Genomic DNA, 23,059 nt, shown 5'->3' with positions numbered 1-23,059 from the left:
TTTTCTCACTCTGCGCTTTACATACAGAGCACAGAGATCCGAAAAACTCCGCATAGTGGCATGGAAAGGAGTATTTCCTCTCTCCCGGCTCACCAAGGCTAGACTATCTCCCTGCGAGAATCCTCAACATGGGCTGTCACAGCAGATCGTTACCGCTCACATTGAGAAACTGGCCACTTGCATTGAGGAAGCTGCTAATCAAGTTAAACATCTGCTCAATCGGCAGAAAGAAGCTTGCTCTTGCGTTGCTTGTGGTGCTGTTCACCCTGTTTTACTTCTGGTGTTAAAAGTCAGCAGTGTGACTTATCTCACTCTGCTGCTTGTGGACCTCCGCGGAGTGCTGTGGAGTTTTTTGTCACTCAAGCCTACTAATTTGTCCCTTGTTTACGGAACCGCTTATGCCAGCCATTAAAAAGCCATGAAGAATCTAGGAAACTACATTTACACAAATCACCATAAAAAACAAATCCATGCTGATCAAATTTATGAATCTTCTTCAACTATTCTTAACCGTCTTCGTTATTTGGGATGTTTCAATGGATAAAAAGAATCTCACTGTTTCAATTATATTGTAGTGTCCTTGAGCAGGGTAACAGTCACATACATTTTTCTTGAGGAAGCAAATAACAAAGTTAAAAAAAGTGAGAGTATCTAAGCCCCTAACTCGCAGGAGAACGTTCGATTTTTACCCCAAATTATTTTTTTGACTCCTGACTCATTCTAAGAAGGAAGAGATGCAACTGAGGATCACATGGCTTCTCTGGCACAAGTCAGAGACAATGGCTGTGTGTCTCAAAATGTCCTTTGTTATAGAGAATGTTCTTGTTTTTTTATAAAAGTGGGAGGGATGAGAACAGATGAGCAAGATGAGGGTTTGGTACTTTTTATGGCAGGCTTATTAATTCATCACTCTCGGGAAGGATTTCTATCCTAATGATGCACCTTGTTACTTTGTCTTTACTTGATATATGAAAACTCATGTTATAGCGTATAGTGCCTCACTAAAGGGCAATACTAACTGCCTCTTGGGGAACCAATTTTTAAGGCCTAAGGAGATTTGATTGTGTGCAATTTGTAGAACAATATGATAGTGCTACGTTTTTTTACAGAGGACTGTATACACACCTATGGTCTGTTCACAAACAGTCCTAATGATCCGCTAAAGGCTGTTGCCCTGGGTCTCCATATGAACTCGCTGTAATATGATGTTTGTAATGCCACCTTGCCAGCATGAGATTGCTAAAAGACTGGACCTCGTAATAGATACTAGGGTGTGGCTTGAGGGCTAGGGCGGCCGACTTTTAAACTGGGAAACCATGTTCGAGTCTATTGGGAGGCTCAAACGTCCTGTGAATCTGGGCAAATCCCTTAATCCCCCTGTGCCCAAAAGCATATAATGGGGTATATAATTTCGAGCCCCTTTTGCCACAGGGATGTAATCTTTTACGATGTTCCTGTGGCCATAGGGGCTTCCACTTATTTACAAGGCAGCGTCAAGCCACTTAGCGTGGCTTAACGCTGCCTTGTAAATAAGGCCCCATTTCATGCTACGCTTAGCGTGAAGCGGGGGGGGCAATGGGTGTTGCTGTGGGCATTCCACTGCAACACCCATTGATTCTGAGGCTGGCCCCTATTTACAAGGGAGACGTAAATAGGAGGCATTGCCAGAATGAAGGCCAGGGAAAACCTGGTCTTACCCTGCAGCAATGAGTTTAGTTTCTCCTCGATTTTGCTGTTTTCATGTGTGCTGCGTTGTACAGCACACATGAAAACAGCAAAAGGCCAATGATAGTTTATGGTCAGGAAGATCCTCCCTCCTGCACAAAAACAATCATTTTTTTAAAATACAGTTTTGCAACTTCTATGTGTGCTGCATTAGGCAGTCTCTGCTGCAATACCAGAGAAGGAGCGTCCTCCACTTCTGCTTTGGTAGATGTGGGGAGTATCTGCAAGTAAAAGGGAGGCAAAAAATAGCCTTCTTGCCGGTTGGTCAAAGTTAAGGTGGTGTGTTGTGTCCTAAGTAGAAAGACACCAGGAGCCAGAATGTATATTTAGGTCTTCTTTATTCAGTCTTCAATTGTAGGTTACATCTGTCTTGACTCCAGCCAGCCTAGTGTGGCACCAGCCCCACTAGGAGCAGCCTGCCTAGCTGCTCAGCCCATCTCTAACTGCAACATTCATCCCACTCAGACACCCAGAAACCTCAAGATGGCGGCACGTTTTTTTCGTAGCGCCGGGTGGCTCCCAGCACGCCTTTGCAGTTAAACGTCCTATCACAAGCGGAAGCGTCCATCATCTGAAACTTCGTCACAGCTTCTCAAAAGGACGAGCTTGGAATGCCACATGAGTCTCTACAATTCAGGTAAGATTCCATGAGCTGAATGTAGCGCGCGCCTCAGATTTTGAATGTACCAAACAGCGGTTATAAAAAAAAAGGTTGAACGGTGCAGGAAAGCTCACCTCAAAAGCGCTGTAATCGTACAATAGAGCAATTTCCTCAGTAATGTGCTGCATAACCAATAGAAAATAAAAATGAAATAAACTAATGACAGATTCAGTACTCAAACACCACTTCGGCTATAAAATGCCAAAAGTAGTGCTATATTTACAACAAGGGGTGGTGAGGGACAGAGTCTCTGAATTAAGCAGAAAGCTCTCACCCAGTCAAGAGATCAGGGCTAGATCCAACACCGTTTTTTTAGCTCACTGCACCATCCCAGTTTCAGAACCTGGCTGTATGCAAATTAGTCTGTTCCTGTCCCAGTGCATGATGGGAACAGGGCAAACCAAACTACAAAAGCCAATTCTTACACTGGGAAGGAAACAAGCTCCCGGGGACCGGTTTCTGGCATTACAGCCGTCTTCGGCCCGGTTTTCTTGAATCCTGATGGTGCAATGAGCAAGGGTCTCACATCTGAGAATACCCTTCCACGCTTAGGGTGGACAAAATATTTACAACAAGGGGTGGTGAGGGACAGAGTCTCTGAATTAAGCAGAACGCTCTCACCCAGTCAAGGGATCAGGGCTAGATCCAACACCGTTTTTTAGCTCACTGCACCATCCCAGTTTCAGAACCTGGCTGTATGCAAATTAGTCTGTTCCTGTCCCAGTGCATGATGGGAACAGGGCAAACCAAACTACAAAAGCCAATTCTTACACTGGGAAGGAAACAAGCTCCCGGGGACCGGTTTCTGGCATTACAGCCGTCTTCGGCCCGGTTTGCTTGAATCCTGATGGTGCAATGAGCAAGGGTCTCACATCTGAGAATACCCTTCCACGCTTACGGTGGACAAAAATATTTACAACAAGGGGTGGTGAGGGACAGAGTCTCTGAATTAAGCAGAAAGCAGCGTCGTGTGTAGACTCCAGGATCACCAAAAGAGTGCACCAACTGCGAAACGCTGGCAATCCTACACATGCAGAAATTATGCAAGAAACGATCCGTGTGGTTCTCTGCTTCAATGCAGATGGGAACCAACATGCAGACACACCAAAGTGCCAAGAGACACCAATCAGGCACTTCGCCTCTAGAATAGAAATCCATAGGTTGAAAAACCAGGGCAGGTCTCATGTTTCTTAAAACGCTTTTCTTTAAACAGGCTGCTGTACGCTAGCACATACAATTAAATTGATGTACTGACTTAGGTAGAAATACTTGACACTCGCCTGGTTAGAATTCCTTTCAGGAATCAAACATTGTCCTTCAATGCAACTACTGCACGGATATTGTTGTGACAATACTTATTCAATAAAAGTCACTATGGTCTTGGAAGTACTTTGAATCTCAGCTACTGTGAAAAATCACTTTAAAATTCCCCATCTATGCAGCCACTGTACACTTTATGTACTAACACCTTTATGACTGCAAATCCCAAATTGTGCCTTTATATTTTATTTTGTCACTTTATTTTTAAAGACACTCTAGTCTTAAACCATTGAAAGAATTGTGAAACAAGGCCATGAAGGACACCTAGACATTGTTATAACAAAACAGGTGGTGAAGAATTTCACTTTGTGTCTTAGTTCAGACATTGTTTTGAAAAAGTAGTGAGGGGGCAGTGGTGCTGGAACAATTTTCAGAGTAGGGTTGCTGCCATCAATGTTACATCATTGAATTCATAGGAATTGTGAAAAATGTAAGTGTCACACACAAGAATAAGTATAGCAATGCATCATGCACATTCAGCAGGAGAGTGGTAAGGGTGTGGTATGTAGCCGGTGCTGAAGTTTACTGTCGCAAATCTATCACTTTAACCGAAAAACATTTTCCATTGAAATGGCCAAAATATTCGTAATAACATGCAGTTTCACTGATAAAACACAGCGTACAAACGAGAAATGTCTCAAAATTGGGTTTCAGAAAATATTTATCATTCGTACATCACTAAGGGCCTGATTACGATGTTAGTCGAAAAGCCTGTAGGTTTAAAGTAAGACCGCTGTATTATGATGACGGCAGTCAGAGTTTAAACTGGCTGGGGAATCTGACTCAAGGAGCCTGTTGGAAAGCCCTCATAATCTCTTAAGGATGGCGTTTCCGCCCTCGGGATTATGATGTTGGTTTCGGACAGCCAAGCGTTAATGAAAAGAGCCCCCTTCTACTAATAGGGAGTTCCTCTAGGCAGGGAAATAATACACAGTGTAAATTCCTAGGGCAACTCAGGATAAAAACAACACTTAATTATAACATTTCTATTATATGGAGAGACACAGGCAAAAAAAATATTTGAAAAATACAAAAATAGTTCTTTATTGAAAATGTTATATTTAATATATATTCAAAAAATGCAATCTTAAAACAGACCACAAGCACACCACATCCATGTCATCATTCATACGAAGCAGTCATAATGCATACATCACTGGCACTATAAACACCTGAAATGGTTGTGATTCAAAACATTATGTACATAGCCAGAAGTTGAACATTGCCATTATGATATTGATTTCAACACTTTTACTCGGTGAGCCTGAGATGCAGGCTTTTAGTTCCTAAATTCATATCTGTTTCACTGAGTGGCTGTAGCTCCAGATAATTTCCTACAAGCGTTTCGGCATGAAAATGCCTTCGTCAGGAAAAGTCACAGCAGATTCAGGCAATATCTGTAAATACAAAGAACATAAGTATGCTGTCCTTCCTGAAATCACATTGTACATGAAATATCTACACATATAATTATTGCTTTGTATTTGGTAGACCATCACCTCAGAGAAAAGCAAAAGGAAGAGCATATCACTTAAATAAATAGCCCCATGGTGCAGTGGTAAAGGGGCATGCAGAATTGAATGTGAAAATCACAGAGGTGTGATTGCATGCGACAAATACGAAAAGTGCCAAGAGAAGACCCACACAAATGGTTAAAATATCCCTATATATGTGCCCTTGCGTCATGCGATGTTCATTAAAAACATCATTACCATATACTGTGGAAACTGTCCGCCAGTACACTTAAAAAATATGCAATGTCCTACTTGAAAGGGAAATATGCCCTGGTCTTCTATGTGAAACAAAAGAAAGAATGACATTAAGATGCCTGATATTGTAATGTTTCCATGCTGTAGGCATATTTGATGTATAGTAGTATGTTTATGATTAAAGTGGACAGGGTCCACTTAAAGGCTGTCTTTGTAGTATTTTTTTAAAGCAAATTCGGTAGCCAGTTTCTTGAAACCTTCCTACATGGAACAAGAAAACATACATCTGAGTCCTGGTACATATGTAGCCTAATGACCTAAACAGGCTTCTACAAAGAGATTCCACAAAAGAACAGCACAAAGACTTTTTTTTTTAACTTTTCTTTATTTTAATATTTTTTGCAACATGTACCTCCCACCCATGAGCCACCCCCCCCCCCCCCCCCCCACCCCCCGATCCGGTCATCTGTTTACTTGTCACAGATTTACAGAAAGTAAGAACAGAAAAAAAGTGAAAGAAAATGAAGAAGGAGAAAAAAGAAAAGAATGATGATGAATAACTCAAATCAAGAGAACAGAGAAACATCAAATTCAGACATATTTGGGAGTCATTGACATAAAAAAAAACATTAGATTATAATGGCATTAACTTTATATAATAAGTATAATATTCTGTTTTATAGTTCTTGATGTCGTATCCACTGTGTTAGGTGATCCCATATTTCTAGACCCTTTTTTTTCCTTTGAACTCCCTTCCTCCGATATATCGCAATCTCTAGAGTGTATGTGGCTAAGAGTCTTGCCCGCCACTGTGAAAAAGTCAGGGGATTTAGATCTAACCAACTGGATGCTAAGCATATTCTATAGACAGCCAGGGAGACATATATGAACCCCTGCATTATTTTTGGCCTGATATCCCCGTCCCTTCCTAGCATAATTTTGGCTACTGTGATTTCTATGTTTGTGTTCAAGATTTCGGATAAGAATGCTGATATTTCGCATGTAAGGGGTCTGTCTTTATCACATGTGGCAAATAAGTGGACTATATCGGGCGCTGGTGTCGAGCATCTAGGGCATTGGGTACCTTTACTTGTGCTCCATTTGGCTATCTTGTAGGGTGTGTGATATAATTGGAAGAAGGTTTTATAGTATTGGACTTGTAGTTTGGGTGACATTAAGAGTGATTGATAGAGTTGGAATGCCTTCTGAACTGACTCCTCATTCATATCTAGCTTATTTTGCCATTTATTTATATGTTTATACATGTCATCTGGTAACAAGGAGACTAGGTTGAGATATATTTCTCCTATTTTTGCGGTGATGTTTCTATTGAGGATTTCTGTTATTTGAATCCTGTGGAACTCCGCGCTTCCACCACCTTTCTTTATTAAAAAATCTCTTATTAGAAGGAATTTAAAGAAATCTCAGTTTTAAGCCGAACTCATTCTTTAATTCTTCGAATGATTTGAAGTCTGTTGATGTATAGAAACATCCACATCGTGTGATCCTCATATTCACCCATCTTTTCATATAGTTATCAAAGAAGATATCAGGTAGATTATAGTTCTGATGAAGGCTCGTACAATAAAAGTTTCAACCGACCCCGAGAAGCTTGCGTATATCTCTCCATGCGTTATATATACACTGGTTAATGTTTTGAAATGGACCTTTTTGTAGTGACAGTCAAAGGTAAGTCGCCATAGATGTTCACCCGTTTCTATACCAAGGATGAGTTCTTGTGGGGTCGGAACTTCTCCTTCTTGCGTAGGATTCAGATTTGGGGTCAATAAGATCTTGATATATTTCAGGAGTGTGGCCCACCAGTAGACCTTGGGGTTAGGGACAGCGAGTCCATCTCTTTCTTGCGGGAGCGATATATATCGGTAACCTCTGTGTGATTTTGTATGGCCCCATATAAATCGAGAAAATGTGTTGTGGAGGAGGAGCTACGCTGGCAAACAAGATGGCTGCTAAGGCTCCCGGCTCCGCCGACCTCCGTATCCCGCCACAAGATCCTGTACATTATCCTGATTTTACGCCAAGCCTCTGTGTGAATGAACTGTTCCGCACTCCGATGGTGAAATCCGGAAAATGTTATCGGCTGCTTTGACGAAGTTGCTTCGAGTTGAAGATTGTGGCCTACTCCAGCGGGGAAGCCGGGGCCTCGAGTACTTTCACAACCGGGCTGCAGTGCAAAAACATCGGCCGGGAGACCCAGGCAGGGTCCGGTCAATCGGAGTGGAGGGTTCTTTTATGCCCGAATTTCATCGGCAATCGTTTCTATTGCTCAGCATTGATGGAGTAGTGACTTCGCTTGCTATTGACTGTGGGTGGGGGTCCCTGTCCCGCAGACCCGGTATTGGTCCCTGCCGGAGTTCGGTGGGTCGGGGTCCCTGGCCTGTGGCGTTAACCGGGTTGACCGCGGGCGCAGACAAGGACTGGTCACCCTCCGCATCTGCCCGTTCGTGATCCTGTTTGTCCCCCTCGGGGATGCCAGATTCACCGGGGGAGGTGATTGTGACTGGTGTCGGGCGTGAGACTATGGATCGAACGGTGCTTGAGCCATCACTGAGGTCAATATTGGCAGAGATTTGGGCGTTTCATTCACATGTGGTTGTCTTATTGAACAAATTGGATACACGCCTATCTGAGATGCTCCTTGTGGAATCGGACCCTGCCTCACTGTTGGACCAAAATGATTCAGAAAAGGGGGTGGTGATGAACAGAGTGTCTGAATTAAGCAGACCACTCTTACCCAGTCCAAAGATCAGGGCTTGATCCATCACCGTTTTCTAGCTCACTGCACCATCCCAGCTCAGAACTTGGCTATATGCAAATTAGTCTGACCCTGGCCCAGTGCATCATGGGAACAGGGCAGACCAAACTACCAAGCCAATTCTTATACTGGGAAGGAAACAAGCTACCGGGGACCGGTTTCTGGCATTTCAGCCGTCTTCGGCCCGGCTTGCTTGAATCCTGATGGTGCAATGAGCTAGGGACTCACATCTGAGTATTCCCTTCCACGCTTATGGTGGACAAAAATGATTCAGAAAAGGGGGTGGTGATGAACAGAGTGTCTGAATTAAGCAGACAACTCTTACCCAGTCCAAAGATCAGGGCTTGATCCATCACCGTTTTTTAGCTCACTGCACCATCCCAGCTCAGAACTTGGCTATATGCAAATTAGTCTGACCCTGGCCCAGTGCATCATGGGAACAGGGTAGACCAAACTACCAAGCCAATTCTTATACTGGGAAGGAAACAAGCTACCGGGGACCGGTTTCTGGCATTTCAGCCGTCTTCGGCCCGGCTTGCTTGAATCCTAATGGTGCAATGAGCTAGGGACTCACATCTGAGTATACCCTTCCACGCTTATGGTGGACAAAAATGATTCAGAAAAGGGGGTGGTGATGAACAGAGTCTCTGAATTAAGCAGACCACTCTTACCCAGTCCAAAGATCAGGGCTTGATCCATCACCGTTTTTTAGCTCACTGCACCATCCCAGCTCAGAACTTGGCTATATGCAAATTAGTCTGACCCTGGCCCAGTGCATCATGGGAACAGGGCAGACCAAACTACCAAGCCAATTCTTATACTGGGAAGGAAACAAGCTACCGGGGACCGGTTTCTGGCATTTCAGCCGTCTTCGTCCCGGCTTGCTCGAATCCTGATGGTACAATGAGCTAGGGACTCACATCTGAGAATACCCTTCCACGCTTATGGTGTACAAAAATGATTCAGAAAAGGGGGTGGTGATGAACAGAGTGTCTGAATTAAGCAGACCACTCTTACCCAGTCCAAAGATCAGGGCTTGATCCATCACCCTTTTTTTTAGCTCACTGCACCATCCCAGCTCAGAACTTGGCTATATGCAAATTAGTCTGACCCTGGCCCAGTGCATCATGGGAACAGGGCAGACCAAACTACCAAACCAATTCTTATACTGGGAAGGAAACAAGCTACCGGGGACCGGTTTCTGGCATTTCAGCCGTCTTCGGCCCGGCTTGCTTGAATCCTGATGGTGCAATGAGCTAGGGACTCACATCTGAGTATACCCTTCCACGCTTATGGTGGACAAAAATGATTCAGAAAAGGGGGTGGTGATGAACAGAGTGTCTGAATTAAGCAGGCCACTCTTACCCAGTCCAAAGATCAGGGCTTGATCCATCACCGTTTTTAAGCTCACTGCACCATCCCAGCTCAGAACTTGGCTATATGCAAATTAGTCTGACCCTGGCCCAGTGCATCATGGGAACAGGGCAGACCAAACTACCAAGCCAATTCTTATACTGGGAAGGAAACAAGCTACCGGGGACCGGTTTCTGGCATTTCAGCCGTCTTCGGCCTGGCTTGCTTGAATCCTGATGGTGCAATGAGCTAGGGACTCACATCTGAGTATACCCTTCCACGCTTATGGTGGACAAAAATGATTCAGAAAAGGGGGTGGTGATGAACAGAGTGTCTGAATTAAGCAGACCACTCGTACCCAGTCCAAAGATCAGGGCTTGATCCATCACCGTTTTTTAGCTCACTGCACCATCCCAGCTCATAACTTGGCTATATGCAAATTAGTCTGACCCTGGCCCAGTGCATCATGGGAACAGGGCAGACCAAACTACCAAGCCAATTCTTATACTGGGAAGGAAACAAGCTACCGGGGACCGGTTTCTGGCATTTCAGCCGTCTTCGGCCCGGCTTGCTTGAATCCTGATGGTGCAATGAGATAGGGACTCACATCTGAGTATACCCTTCCACGCTTATGGTGGACAAAAATGATTCAGAAAAGGGGGTGGTGATGAACAGAGTGTCTGAATTAAGCAGACCACTCTTACCCAGTCCAAAGATCAGGGCTTGATCCATCACCGTTTTTTAGCTCACTGCACCATCCCAGCTCAGAACTTGGCTATATGCAAATTAGTCTGACCCTGGCCCAGTGCATCATGGGAACAGGGCAGACCAAACTACCAAGCCAATTCTTATACTGGGAAGGAAACAAGCTACCGGGGACTAAGCGTGGGCGGAAAATCCGTTCCGCTCGCGGATTTTGCGGATTTTCGGGAAATCCGCAATCCGCGAGATTTGCGGATTTCCCGCAAAATCCGCAAATTCGCACGCAGCGGATTTTTTTGGCGGCGCGCGGCGTTGGTGATACAATTTTTGCGGCGCGCGGCGTTTATCATCGTTTGCCGAGTTGTTTTTTTCGATAGTTTGCGAGTGCTGCGCCATTTTGGATCTTGCTGTGTGATCCCGCGGGAATTGGCGAGCGCGATTACGTCATCGCGGCTTGCCAGCGATAGTTTGTCAACGCGAGTACGGCGAGATCACGTCTCGCGGTACTTCGCAATTTGCGAGATTTGAGATGCGGCGAGCGAAAATATAAATTTGCAATTCTGCACAAGAAATCCACCAGCAAGCAGCATAAACCTTCTAGAAATGATGATTTTTATGTGAATAACTCCTTAGTTTGACATTTGCCTGCACTTTTTTAGCGAGGAGTCCATTTTGGGGAGGGGGCAGGGGGGTGGGAGGAAGGAAGTGCCCCATAGTCTTCAACTTCCTGTTCCTGTTCAGCAGGCTCCTCCCAGTGCTTTGTCCATCTCCTGGTCACTTTTCATTCGGATGTGGACCTGGAAGGATTACCTTTTGTGGATGCTGCTGGATCTTTGGATTTGAGGCCTTTTTGACTTTCTTTGGATCACTGTTGGATTAGAAATTTTACAAGTAAGTTTGTTTGGGGCATTACAGTTGCTGCAACTAAAATTTTGGGATTTTCGATTTTTGGGCTGTTTTGGGGCCTTTTCCCAGGGGTACTCAGTGGTGGGTGGACTGATTCTTTCTGTGGGTTGTCTTGAATTTAAACATCATGGAGGCCATAGATGAATTGGGATTGTGCTGATTTTTCTGTGTTTTTCGATTTTTTTTTTTTGTAAAATTTTGTGTTTTTCGATTTTTGACCTGTTGTTGGGGCCTTGACCAGGGGTAGTGAGTGGTGCATGGGGCCTAGTCTTTCTGTGGGCTGTCTTGAATTTAAACATCATGGATGGAATGGGATTGTGCTGATTTTGCAGTGTTTTTCGATTTTTGGGGGTGTTCATGGGGAGGGACATGCCATGTGGCTGGTGGCCATTTTGAGTGCAGCTACAGGCACTGGCCATGTGCTGGCAGGCAAGTGGCCATTTTGAATGCAGGCTTTGTTGTTAGGCCTCCAACCATTTTGCCTACTTTTCAACCTTTATTTATGCCAGGGGTAGTGAGTCTTGCATGGGCCTAGTATTTCTGTGGGTTGTCTTGAATTTAAACATCATGGAGGCCATGGATGGAATGGGATTGTGCTGATTTTGCAGTGTTTTTCGATTTTTGGGGGTGTTCATGGGGAGGGACATGCCATGTGGCTGGTGGCCATTTTGAGTGCAGCTACAGGCACTTGCCATGTGCTGGCAGGCAAGTGGCCATTTTGAATGCAGGCTTTGTTGTTAGGCCTCCAACCATTTTGCCTACTTTTCAACCTTTATTTATGCCAGGGGTAGTGAGTCTTGCATGGGCCTAGTATTTCTGTGGGTTGTCTTGAATTTAAACATCATGGAGGCCATGGATGGAATGGGATTGTGCTGATTTTTCTGTGTTTTTCGATTTTTTTTTTTTGTAAAATTTTGTGTTTTTCGATTTTTGACCTGTTGTTGGGGCCTTGACCAGGGGTAGTGAGTGGTGCATGGGGCCTAGTCTTTCTGTGGGCTGTCTTGAATTTAAACATCATGGATGGAATGGGATTGTGCTGATTTTGCAGTGTTTTTCGATTTTTGGGGGTGTTCATGGGGAGGGACATGCCATGTGGCTGGTGGCCATTTTGAGTGCAGCTACAGGCACTTGCCATGTGCTGGCAGGCAAGTGGCCATTTTGAATGCAGGCTTTGTTGTTAGGCCTCCAACCATTTTGCCTACTTTTCAACCTTTATTTATGCCAGGGGTAGTGAGTCTTGCATGGGCCTAGTATTTCTGTGGGTTGTCTTGAATTTAAACATCATGGAGGCCATAGATGAATTGGGATTGTGCTGATTTTTCTGTGTTTTTCGATTTTTTTTTTTTGTAAAATTTTGTGTTTTTCGATTTTTGACCTGTTGTTGGGGCCTTGACCAGGGGTAGTGAGTGGTGCATGGGGCCTAGTCTTTCTGTGGGCTGTCTTGAATTTAAACATCATGGATGGAATGGGATTGTGCTGATTTTGCAGTGTTTTTCGATTTTTGGGGGTGTTCATGGGGAGGGACATGCCATGTGGCTGGTGGCCATTTTGAGTGCAGCTACAGGCACTTGCCATGTGCTGGCAGGCAAGTGGCCATTTTGAATGCAGGCTTTGTTGTTAGGCCTCCAACCATTTTGCCTACTTTTCAACCTTTATTTATGCCAGGGGTAGTGAGTCTTGCATGGGCCTAGTATTTCTGTGGGTTGTCTTGAATTTAAACATCATGGAGGCCATAGATGAATTGGGATTGTGCTGATTTTTCTGTGTTTTTCGATTTTTTTTTTTTGTAAAATTTTGTGTTTTTCGATTTTTGACCTGTTGTTGGGGCCTTGACCAGGGGTAGTGAGTGGTGCATGGGGCCTAGTCTTTCTGTGGGCTGTCTTGAATTTAAACATCATGGATGGAATGGGATTGTGCTGATTTTGCAGTGTTTTTCGATTTTTGGGGGTGTTCATGGGGAGGGACATGCCATGTGGCTGGTGGCCATTTTGAGTGCAGCTACAGGCACTGGCCATGTGCTGGCAGGCAAGTGGCCATTTTGAATGCAGGCTTTGTTGTTAGGCCTCCAACCAAAAATCTGAACCTTAGTGTGTAGCATTGCGCAGTTCTTTCAACTACACTCATACATAATTTCACAGGCCAATGAAATGAACACAAAATCTAAAACAAATAAGCATAGTAGCAACACTACTGAGAAGGAGAGCAGTGTACCTGAAATGCACAGAAGATTTTGAAATAAAATGTACCTACAATGTAATGAGCAGCATTATTGCTCTTGTAAAAAAAACAAAAATTTGCAATATAATAACACAGCAGGAGAAAACATAGTAGTAAAGACATAGCTACTACTACTCACCAAGCCCGGGGATCTCAAGGCCAAGGAGGTCGAGCAGATCTCGCTCACGGGTCAGGACATCCGTCCAGCGGTGGGTGGCCTGGTTGTAGGTGCGCCAGACCCGAGAGTGGTGGTAAATGGCCTGGCACACCTTCTCCCACCGCTTCCGGCGCTCCCGGGCCCCGTACCCGGCACTGATCTTGCCGCCTCCCATGATGGTCCTGGGGAGGCGGCGCTGAACATAAAAAATGAGCTGGCCCACCTCCTCCGGGGTAAAGATCTCCCGTGGCATCACTAGCTCCCCCCTCAAACGCCCGCACGGGAGCCGGACACGGGGTGCGGGACCCTTCCCCTTCTCGGGATGCTTCCCGGCTCCCTTCACCATGGTCTGGGCGGAAAGGAATAAAGAAAATAGAATAGGGAAGAGAAGAAAAGAAAAGAGTTTACAAAAGTAGTTTAAAATTAACCAAAAGTAGCAGTAAACACAAAAATATAGGGCTAGAAAAATAGAGGGATAGATAATAAGTAAAATAGATAAAAAAAAACTTCAAACAAGCAAAGGATGGCAGAGATTGACAGAGGATACAAAGACCATGCCCAGAACCATAGCAATGAATGAGAAACAAGATGGCCGCGCCCGTTCACGACCCCGCGGGTAAGTTCGCGCGAGATTTTCCTTGCGAACACGCGCGAGACTGTACTGGCAAACCGCGGACTTTGCGAGATTACACTTCGCGCCCGGAAACGGAAATACGTCAGGCAAACAAGATGGCTGCGCCCTTGCACGACCGCGAGGGTAACTTCGCGTCTTGCGCTACGAGCGGCTCGCAAAAACGCACAAAACCTTGCCAACTAACACGCTGCAAAAAAAACAAATTGCATATTCGCACGAATTTGCGGCTTCCGAATCCGATCTTGCGCGTGTTCGCACCCCGCGAACCCCGCGAAATTGCAGAAAAACGAGTTTTTCAAAAGTGAAAGCACTCGGCAGGGGCAAGAGTTCAAACTCATCATTAGTAACAATTCCCGGTAGTGCTTCCTGACTGGGGCCCCTCCAGAATTCAGTTGCTAGTTGCAACAATTGTATGACCCTGCTCTGACCCTCACAGCAGGCTCATACAATAGCTACAAGTAGGCCACAAAGAAGGTCCTGGGGAAAAAAAATGCACTGCAACAGAAAGCAAAATTACAGATAAGGAAGCAGGTGCCAGACTGGAATTTTAAAACAGTGACACATTAATAAACTAACCCCAAATTAATTCATCTGAGTTGAAGCAGGGATGGTGTGCTTGCTTTTCCCCCCCATAATCTACAGTAATGATGAACCAGAGGGTGGCATTGATGTAACAGAGGGTTGCAGTGGTGAAACAGAGGGTGCTGGGAACCTGTGATGATGAACCAGACGTAGAAACAACATAATTCGCGACCGTTGCGCGACGAAATGTAAGTTCGCAATTGCGAACTGGTACGAAACCCTCGCGAACTGGCAGAAATCCTTGCGAACACAAAAAAAAAAAAAAATCCGCAAATTCGCAAGAATTCGCGGATTTTGCGGATTGCGAGTTCAAAAATCCGCAAATTCGCGAACGCGAGATCCGCAAAATTCGCTCATGCTTACCGGGGACCGGTTTCTGGCATTTCAGCCATCTTCGGCCCGGCTTGCTCGAATCCTGATGGTGCAATGAGCTAGGGACTCACATCTGAGAATACCCTTCCACGCTTATGGTGTACAAAAATGATTCAGAAAAGGGGGTGGTGATGAACAGAGTGTCTGAATTAAGCAGGCCACTCTTACCCAGTCCAAAGATCAGGGCTTGATCCATCACCGTTTTTAAGCTCACTGCACCATCCCAGCTCAGAACTTGGCTATATGCAAATTAGTCTGACCCTGGCCCAGTGCATCATGGGAACATGGCAGACCAAACTACCAAGCCAATTCTTATACTGGGAAGGAAACAAGCTACCGGGGACCGGTTTCTGGCATTTCAGCCGTCTTCGGCCTGGCTTGCTTGAATCCTGATGGTGCAATGAGCTAGGGACTCACATCTGAGTATACCCTTCCACGCTTATGGTGGACAAAAATGATTCAGAAAAGGGGGTGGTGATGAACAGAGTGTCTGAATTAAGCAGACCACTCGTACCCAGTCCAAAGATCAGGGCTTGATCCATCACCGTTTTTTAGCTCACTGCACCATCCCAGCTCATAACTTGGCTATATGCAAATTAGTCTGACCCTGGCCCAGTGCATCATGGGAACAGGGCAGACCAAACTACCAAGACAATTCTTATACTGGGAAGGAAACAAGCTACCGGGGACCGGTTTCTGGCATTTCAGCCGTCTTCGGCCCGGCTTGCTTGAATCCTGATGGTGCAATGAGATAGGGACTCACATCTGAGTATACCCTTCCACGCTTATGGTGGACAAAAATGATTCAGAAAAGGGGGTGGTGATGAACAGAGTGTCTGAATTAAGCAGACCACTCTTACCCAGTCCAAAGATCAGGGCTTGATCCATCACCGTTTTTTAGCTCACTGCACCATCCCAGCTCACAACTTGGCTATATGCAAATTAGTCTGACCCTGGCCCAGTGCATCATGGGAACAGGGCAGACCAAACTACCAAGCCAATTCTTATACTGGGAAGGAAACAAGCTACCGGGGACCGGTTTCTGGCATTTCAGCCGTCTTCGGCCCGGCTTGCTTGAATCCTGATGGTGCAATGAGCTAGGGACTCACATCTGAGTATACCCTTCCACGCTACTGTTGGACCAGCAATCTGCAGCCATTCAAGCCGCGGCCATTTTGACTCCGTGCGAGGACCCCGTGAGGAAGCAAGTATTGAAACCATTGGATGGTGCCCTGGAGGACGGTGTTCCCGAGGTCGTGATTGTACCGCCGAACCTTCCATCACTATCGACTTTGGGGGTATCGAAAGGCGTTCCCCTCCCGGAGACTTTTGTTGTGGACTTTTCTTTAATCTTATGTTCGTCTTCTCCTTTCTAGGTGACTTTACGACTCCGGGGCAAGATACATTGGGACTGTCCACCTAGGAGAGAGAGTTTTTCTGCGTCTGAAGTTCTTGTGGACTCACTGTCTACGAGTTGCCACGGATTGATTCTTGATGACTTCCTTCTCCTCTATGACTCCTTTGTGTGCCTTTCGGTCTTGCTAGGGGGGGTTTGTGTGCTCGTTCGGAAGGGTCAAGGTTAATATCAATTAGATTGAGACGGTTTGGAGTGGCTTTTACGGGTGTTCGACCTGCAACTGTTTGATTTACGAGGCTGGGCGGTGTATCACGGTGCCCCCAAATTTCTCCTATAAGGGTTGTCATACATTGGTCTTTTTGCGATGGGGGGTTGCTGTTTCTGGCGGGGGGACTAAGGGGGCTGGGAGCCCATACGGATAAGCCCTCCTCCATTCTTTTTCCTACTTTTAGGGTTTTAGTTATTTGGGGCGACAGGCCCGCTGCTAGTGGGGTTAGGCTGCAGCCATCCACAGGGGTGCAGGGTAGGGTTTGGTGGGGGGGTTTATTTTGCCTTTTTTTTTATTTCTATGGGCTTTTTCTTCCTTCCCTTTTTCTTCCTTACAGGATCAGTATAGATTGCGAATCATTCTGATTTTTATCGTGTACTTGTATTTAGTGCTCATGCTTCTTACGTTATCCTGATTCCCGGGTGGGCAGGCCCTGAGAACTGGCTCTTAACATAGAATGTATATTGTATTGTTGTTTACACCGATCCATATGCTTTGGCGCCAAAGTTCCATTATAGCTGTTTCTACGTGCATATCATGTCTCTTGACCTGTCCCCCGTATTCTTCGGTTTGATTGTATGGCACCTGATCCGTTTCTTTAGATAATATAAAATAAAACCTCTGTCTCATCCTGTGACTTAGTTGTTCGTTCTAATACAAGTTCTATCCTGGATTGCTGCCGGACCTCAGGGTTGTCAGCTGATGAGCTGTGTCGCACTGTGATATAGTGGGTCTTAATTTTGTTTAGCGGCCGGCCCCTGCGGTTGTAGGCCCATGCTTGTATTTTTATTGAATGCTACAATAAAGGTTTTCCAAAAAAAAAGAAAGAAAAAAATGTGTTGTCTATTGCCTTGAATATGTGTTGATCAAAGTTTAGGCAGATAGTGCGGAAAAAATACAAAAATTTCGGGAGATAAATCATTTTGATCACATTGCATCTGCCTATTAGGGTTAGATGGAGGTTGTCTAATTTGCTAAGATTTCGTGTTGTTTCTTTCAAGAGTGGGTCTATATTGATCTTGACTAATTCGTCTAGATTCAATGTGATTTTAACGCCTAGATATACAGCGTTCCTGAAGATCCTTTCATTTCTGTAATTAACTTTTTTTATTGATAATTATCTGCGTTTTACCCTGATTTAGTTTATATCCTGAGATCGCGCCAAAGAGGCAAGCCTCTTTTTCCATCATTTTGATGGCCACATGAGGATCACTGGTAACGATCGCGATATCATCCGCATATGCTAGAGTCTTTGTTAATCCATTTGATGTCTTAATAGGCAATATATCCTGATTAGTCTCCAGTTTGCGGATGAACGGATCGATAAATATCGCGAACAATAACGGGGAGCACGGGCACCCCTGCCTTGTCCCTCTAGTCACATCTATCTTATTTGACAGTCCGCCATTTATCATAACGACTGCTTCTGGGTTATGGTACAATCTACGTGCAGCGTTAATGAATCGATCTCCGATCCCACTCTTTGACATGGCCGTCCATAGATATTGCCAGGAGACCCTATCGAACGCCTTCTCTGCGTCCAAGAGTATAAGCGCAGTAGGGTCTCCTGCGACTTCCTCTATGTCAAAGAGTGTGATGACCCTTTGTACGTGATCCGTCGTGGATCTGCCGGGGATGAATCCATGTTGTCGGGCTGATATGATCTTGTGAATAATCGGAGCAAGTTGACAGGCTAACAATTTAGCGTAAATTTTTGAGTCACAATTGATTAGGGTGATTGGGCGATAGGATCCCAGTTTAGTTGGATCTTTGTTTTTTTTTTTAAACACTACAATTTTAGCCCGTGCCCATGATTTTGGTGGTTCCCCCCTTGGAATACTTCGGTCATTAAGTCAGTTAGCACATTCTTTAGTGACTTATAAAATCTGATATAGAATTCGGCGGGTATTCCATCCAGTCCAGCTGCCTTCCCTGTTGATGGACAGCAGAATTTCCAACCACTGCGGTGTGTTCGCTAAATTAGCTTGGTTGGTGTATGACAATTGAGGTGCCGTTACCTGCTCTCAATCAATCAATCAAAGCATGTGTATAGCGCGCTACTCACCCGTAGGGTCTCAAGGCGCTGGGGGAAGGGGGTCCGCTACCGCTCGAACAGCCAGGTCTTGAGTTGCTTCCTGAAGGAGAGGTGGGCTTGGGTCAGGCGGAGGTGGATGGGGAGGGAGTTCCACGTCTTGGCAGCCAGGTAGGAGAAGGATCTTCCTCCCGTTGTGACTCTTCAGATGCGGGGGACGGCGGCGAGGGCGTGGATGGTCGATCGTAGCTGGCGGGTGGGAGTGTAGAAGGTCAGGCGGTTGTTGAGGTATCTTGGGCCTTAGTTGTGGAGAGCTTTGTGTGCGTGGGTGAGGAGTCGGAACGTGATTCTCTTGTTGACGGGGAGCCAGTGCAGGTTTCTCAGGTGTTCGGAGATGTGGCTGTGTCGGGGGATGTCCAGGATGAGGCGTGCAAAGGCATTCTGGATGCGTTGGAGTCTCTTCTGAAGTTTGGCTGTGGTTCCGGCATAGAGGGCGTTGCCATAGTCCAGGCGGCTGGTGACGAGCGCCTGGGTAACCGTCTTCTTGGTTTCTGTGGGGATCCACCGGAAGATCTTACGTAGCATGCGGAGGATGTTGAAGCATGACGAGGAGACGGCGTTGACTTGTCTGGTCATGGAGAGGGAGGAGTCCAGGATGAAGCCCAGGTTGCGTGCGTGGTCTGTCGGTTTGGGTGCGTTGCCTAGGGCAGGGGGCCACCAGGAGGCGTCCCGGGCGGAGGGCGAAGATCCCAGGATGAGGACTTCCGTCTTGTCTGAGTTCAGTTTCAGGCGGCTGTTCATCATCCACTCAGCTACGTCTTTCATCCCTTGTTGTAGGTTGGTTCTGGCAGTGGTGGGGTCGTTGGTGAGGGAGAGGATCAGCTGGGTGTCGTCGGCGTAGGAGATGATGTTGAGGTTGTGTTGGCGTGCGATGGCCGCAAGGGGGCTCATGTAGATGTTGAACAGCGTGGGGCTGAGTGAGGATCCTTGGGGTATGCCGCAGATGACTTCCGTGGCCTCGGATCTGAACGGGGGGAGGCGGACGCTCTGGGTTCTTCCGGCGAGGAAGGAGATGATCCACTCGAGTGCCTTCTCTTGGATCCCGATGTTGCTGAGGCGTTGTACTAGGGTGCAGTGGCAGACCCCGTTGTGCCTCTAAATATATGTCAATAAGTTCTTGGTCTTTATTGGTTTCTTTATATAGAGCTTGGTAATATTTTTGAAATTCTGATCTGATCTCCTACGGGTCTTGCTTGAGAACGTTGTTACAGTCTTTAATCTCTTTAATTATGTTAGCCATGTTTTCTTGTCTCATGCGAGTGGCGAGGTGGTGCCCTATTTGCTCGCTTAGTTCGTATACTTTTTCTTTTTGGATCGTGGCTTTACAAATTGCTTTTTCTGCAAATATCTCCGTTAATCTATTTTTTTGCGATGGCAATCTTTTGTGATGCCGTTTCTATGTTTATACCCCCTTCAGTAGCTCTTACAAGATCCCCCTCGGCCTCTGTCAGTTTCCCCTGTAATTCGGCTATCTTTTGTTTGGCAGCTTTGTTATTCCTTATTGAGAAGCGCAGCGTTTCACCCCTGATACCAGCTTTTAATGTGTCCCACACTACGTCTAGGGGTGCGCTCCCCAGGTTATTTGCCAAAAATTCAGGTATCCATTTCTCAATAAGATGTCAATATTTCTCGTTTAACAGTAGAGCCCAAAGACTTTTAAAGGCTAACAGCCAAAGGCAGTTCAAACTGTGATAGGCACCATCATTTAGATAGAAAAAACGGACTCTTTAAGGTAAAGGAGATTAGAGCTAATGTGAGGTGACAACTGAACAATTAACGCAAAAATACCATTAAGTCGAAGAGGAACACGGGTTAAAGCTACTGAATTACAACAGCTAGAAATGACAAACAAAATCACGATGCATAAAATGGAATCCAGCGTGGCAATGAGATGGAATACTATGCAGTGCGATAAAGGCTATGTATGAGTATAAACCAGGACTTACCATTGTGTCTATCCTGATAATTAAGGTCTCTGACTTGGGCTCCTACAATGAGGTAATCGATACGCCTCGAGTCAACCACGTCGAATGTTGGTAGATGCAACATGCATGGTATAGGAAGACGGATAATTTGATGCCACCGCAACGCTTGGAAATGGTTTAGAAATAGTCAGATGGCAGTCATGTGACAAATCACATGTTTGATTCCAAAGCTGGTTGGTTTACGTGGCGGCCATGATGTAAGTGTAGGTTTACCAAGGTAAAACCAGCAGTGGGTGACATAAAACCAAATAAAGACCAATAACGACCAAATGTACAGATGTATGTTTGCAGATAATTGTGGTATAGACCTAGAGCAGAGTTATTGATGTTCTACTTCCTATTCAGGACCAGCAAAGCAACAATTGCGCAGTCTTGTCTAAATAGTCTGAACCCGTCATGTTACTTCTAGAGATATAATAAAACTACATGGCTACTGTAACGGTGTATGAAGACTCTAAATGAATCACAGGTATAAAGCCAAAAAAAAAGGAACTGCGCAAGAAGTTTTGGGCCTTATGATGAAATACAGAAAATGAATGGTCGAAATGAATAATAGGTATAAAGCCAAAAGAGAACAGCGCAGGAACTTTTATGCCAATCCATGCCAGCCTTTCCAACATGGATCGGCTGTCGGAAACTGACTTTGGGGGCTAGCAGGGCCCCTTCCCCCTGTCAGAAACTGACTTTGAGGGTTAGCAGGGCCCCCTTCACCCTGGTCCTCTGCATTTGGCCACATGGTGCCGAGATGTTTTAAAACTTCCATTTTTGATGGGGGCTTGTGCTGAGTGCGGTTTCATCCAGCTGCACAAGTAGCCATCGAAAAATGGAAGTTTGCGACTACACATGCCTAATTGTGCTGTCGGATCTGTCGACCTATGTTCGGGTGGTTCCTTCCACAAAACAGTGTCAGTCGGAAGCAACTCCGACCAAAATCGTAATGAGGGCCTAAGTGTCTTGATGGTTTTAGTCCAATTCCCATCTTTTTTTCATTACACTTCAGAGTTTAAAAAAACTACAGAATAATGTCTGGCTTCCTACCCGCTGATATATTTTGAAGTATTTGTACAGTTCATTTACAAGTATTTATATATATATATATATATAAGCCTTTTGCGCCCTATTCCGGGAAGGAAGCCGTTCTTCGCGTGGTGCGGTACGAAGAAGGAGGATGCGGGGAATCTAAAACTTTATCAAGAGTCATCCCTGATGGAACAATTATTTTTCTGCCCATCCTCCTCTGAACACTAATCTATATTATAACCAAAGAGGACTATTCATAGAAATCTTGCGAAATTCTTGAAGACGATTCACATTCTGACTACTTGTTTGCATGCACATACGATTTTGTGGCTTCCTAATACTACCAATTAAGAGATCATTCGGAAACGCTCATCCACAAAGAAATTTCCCACCGATTACAATGACTATATATACTCAAAAGAATTTGCCCTGAAGAAGTCCCTTGAGGACGAAACGCGTCGGCTGCGAATACCCGTGTTTTGATTGTACACCCTTTTTTTGGAATAAAGAAAATCACAACTAAGAAAACCTACGTCTGTGATCATTGACACTATATTTCAGGAATTGTGTGGTGCACCTTTGCGTTTATTTATTAATTTACTGAGTTCTTGGATGAACTATCACTGTGACAGTGGATGTTAACCAGTGTGCACACACTTCGCCCATACAAACTACCCAGGGCGATTTAGAATTCTGGGGGTGATTTGGGTTAGGTGCTATAATTAAGAAGTTTCCACTGTCTCCTTTGTCTTTTGAAAGTATTTAAATGTTGTGTGTTAAAAATAAATTACATTCTACAGCCTTTCCTTTCACTCTGAAACCCAGCAATATTTTCAAAGATGGTTTACCTTACAAAATGCCCTAACTTTACAGCTAGAAAAAGAAAAAATAAACACCAGTCTCCATAGTAAAAGAATAAGTAGCAATTTTTCAGACGACAAAGCCAGACTTTTGACCTCTGTCTTTGAATTGCACTACAAATGCATAAAGATAAAAACAAAATTAAAGCCATCTTTATTGTTCAGTCACCTTCCGAACTCCAGAATTGTTATTTTGGGGGTGCTAAAGCACCTCCAACACCCCTACTTCCAGCACCTATGTGAGAGAGTGTACATAGTGTTTGATGGCTGATAAACTTGGAAAGCCTTGAAACTGCTCATGTATGAAAATATTTATCTCAATAATCCTTGAGTATGCATTGCAGAAGACAAGGGACCTGTTGC

The 23,059-nt window shown here is 45.1% G+C and overlaps 1 long non-coding RNA gene across 1 annotated transcript in view; it reads right to left on the bottom strand.

Annotated features, from left to right (window-relative positions):
- Nucleotides 1-4,723: 4,723 nt before the first annotated feature.
- LOC147668320 (uncharacterized) overlaps nt 4,724-23,059 on the bottom strand; it is a 28,335-nt gene continuing 9,999 nt past the window's right edge. The window contains exon 2 of the long non-coding RNA XR_015304128.1: nt 4,724-5,103. This is a non-coding gene — a long non-coding RNA (uncharacterized LOC147668320). The remainder of the gene's footprint in view (nt 5,104-23,059) is intronic.

The sequence above is a fragment of the Lissotriton vulgaris genome, unplaced genomic scaffold, assembly GCF_964263255.1.
Source record: "Lissotriton vulgaris unplaced genomic scaffold, aLisVul1.2 SCAFFOLD_555, whole genome shotgun sequence".
NCBI lineage: Eukaryota > Metazoa > Chordata > Amphibia > Caudata > Salamandridae > Lissotriton > Lissotriton vulgaris.
This window is presented reverse-complemented; position numbering and strand designations above follow the sequence as displayed.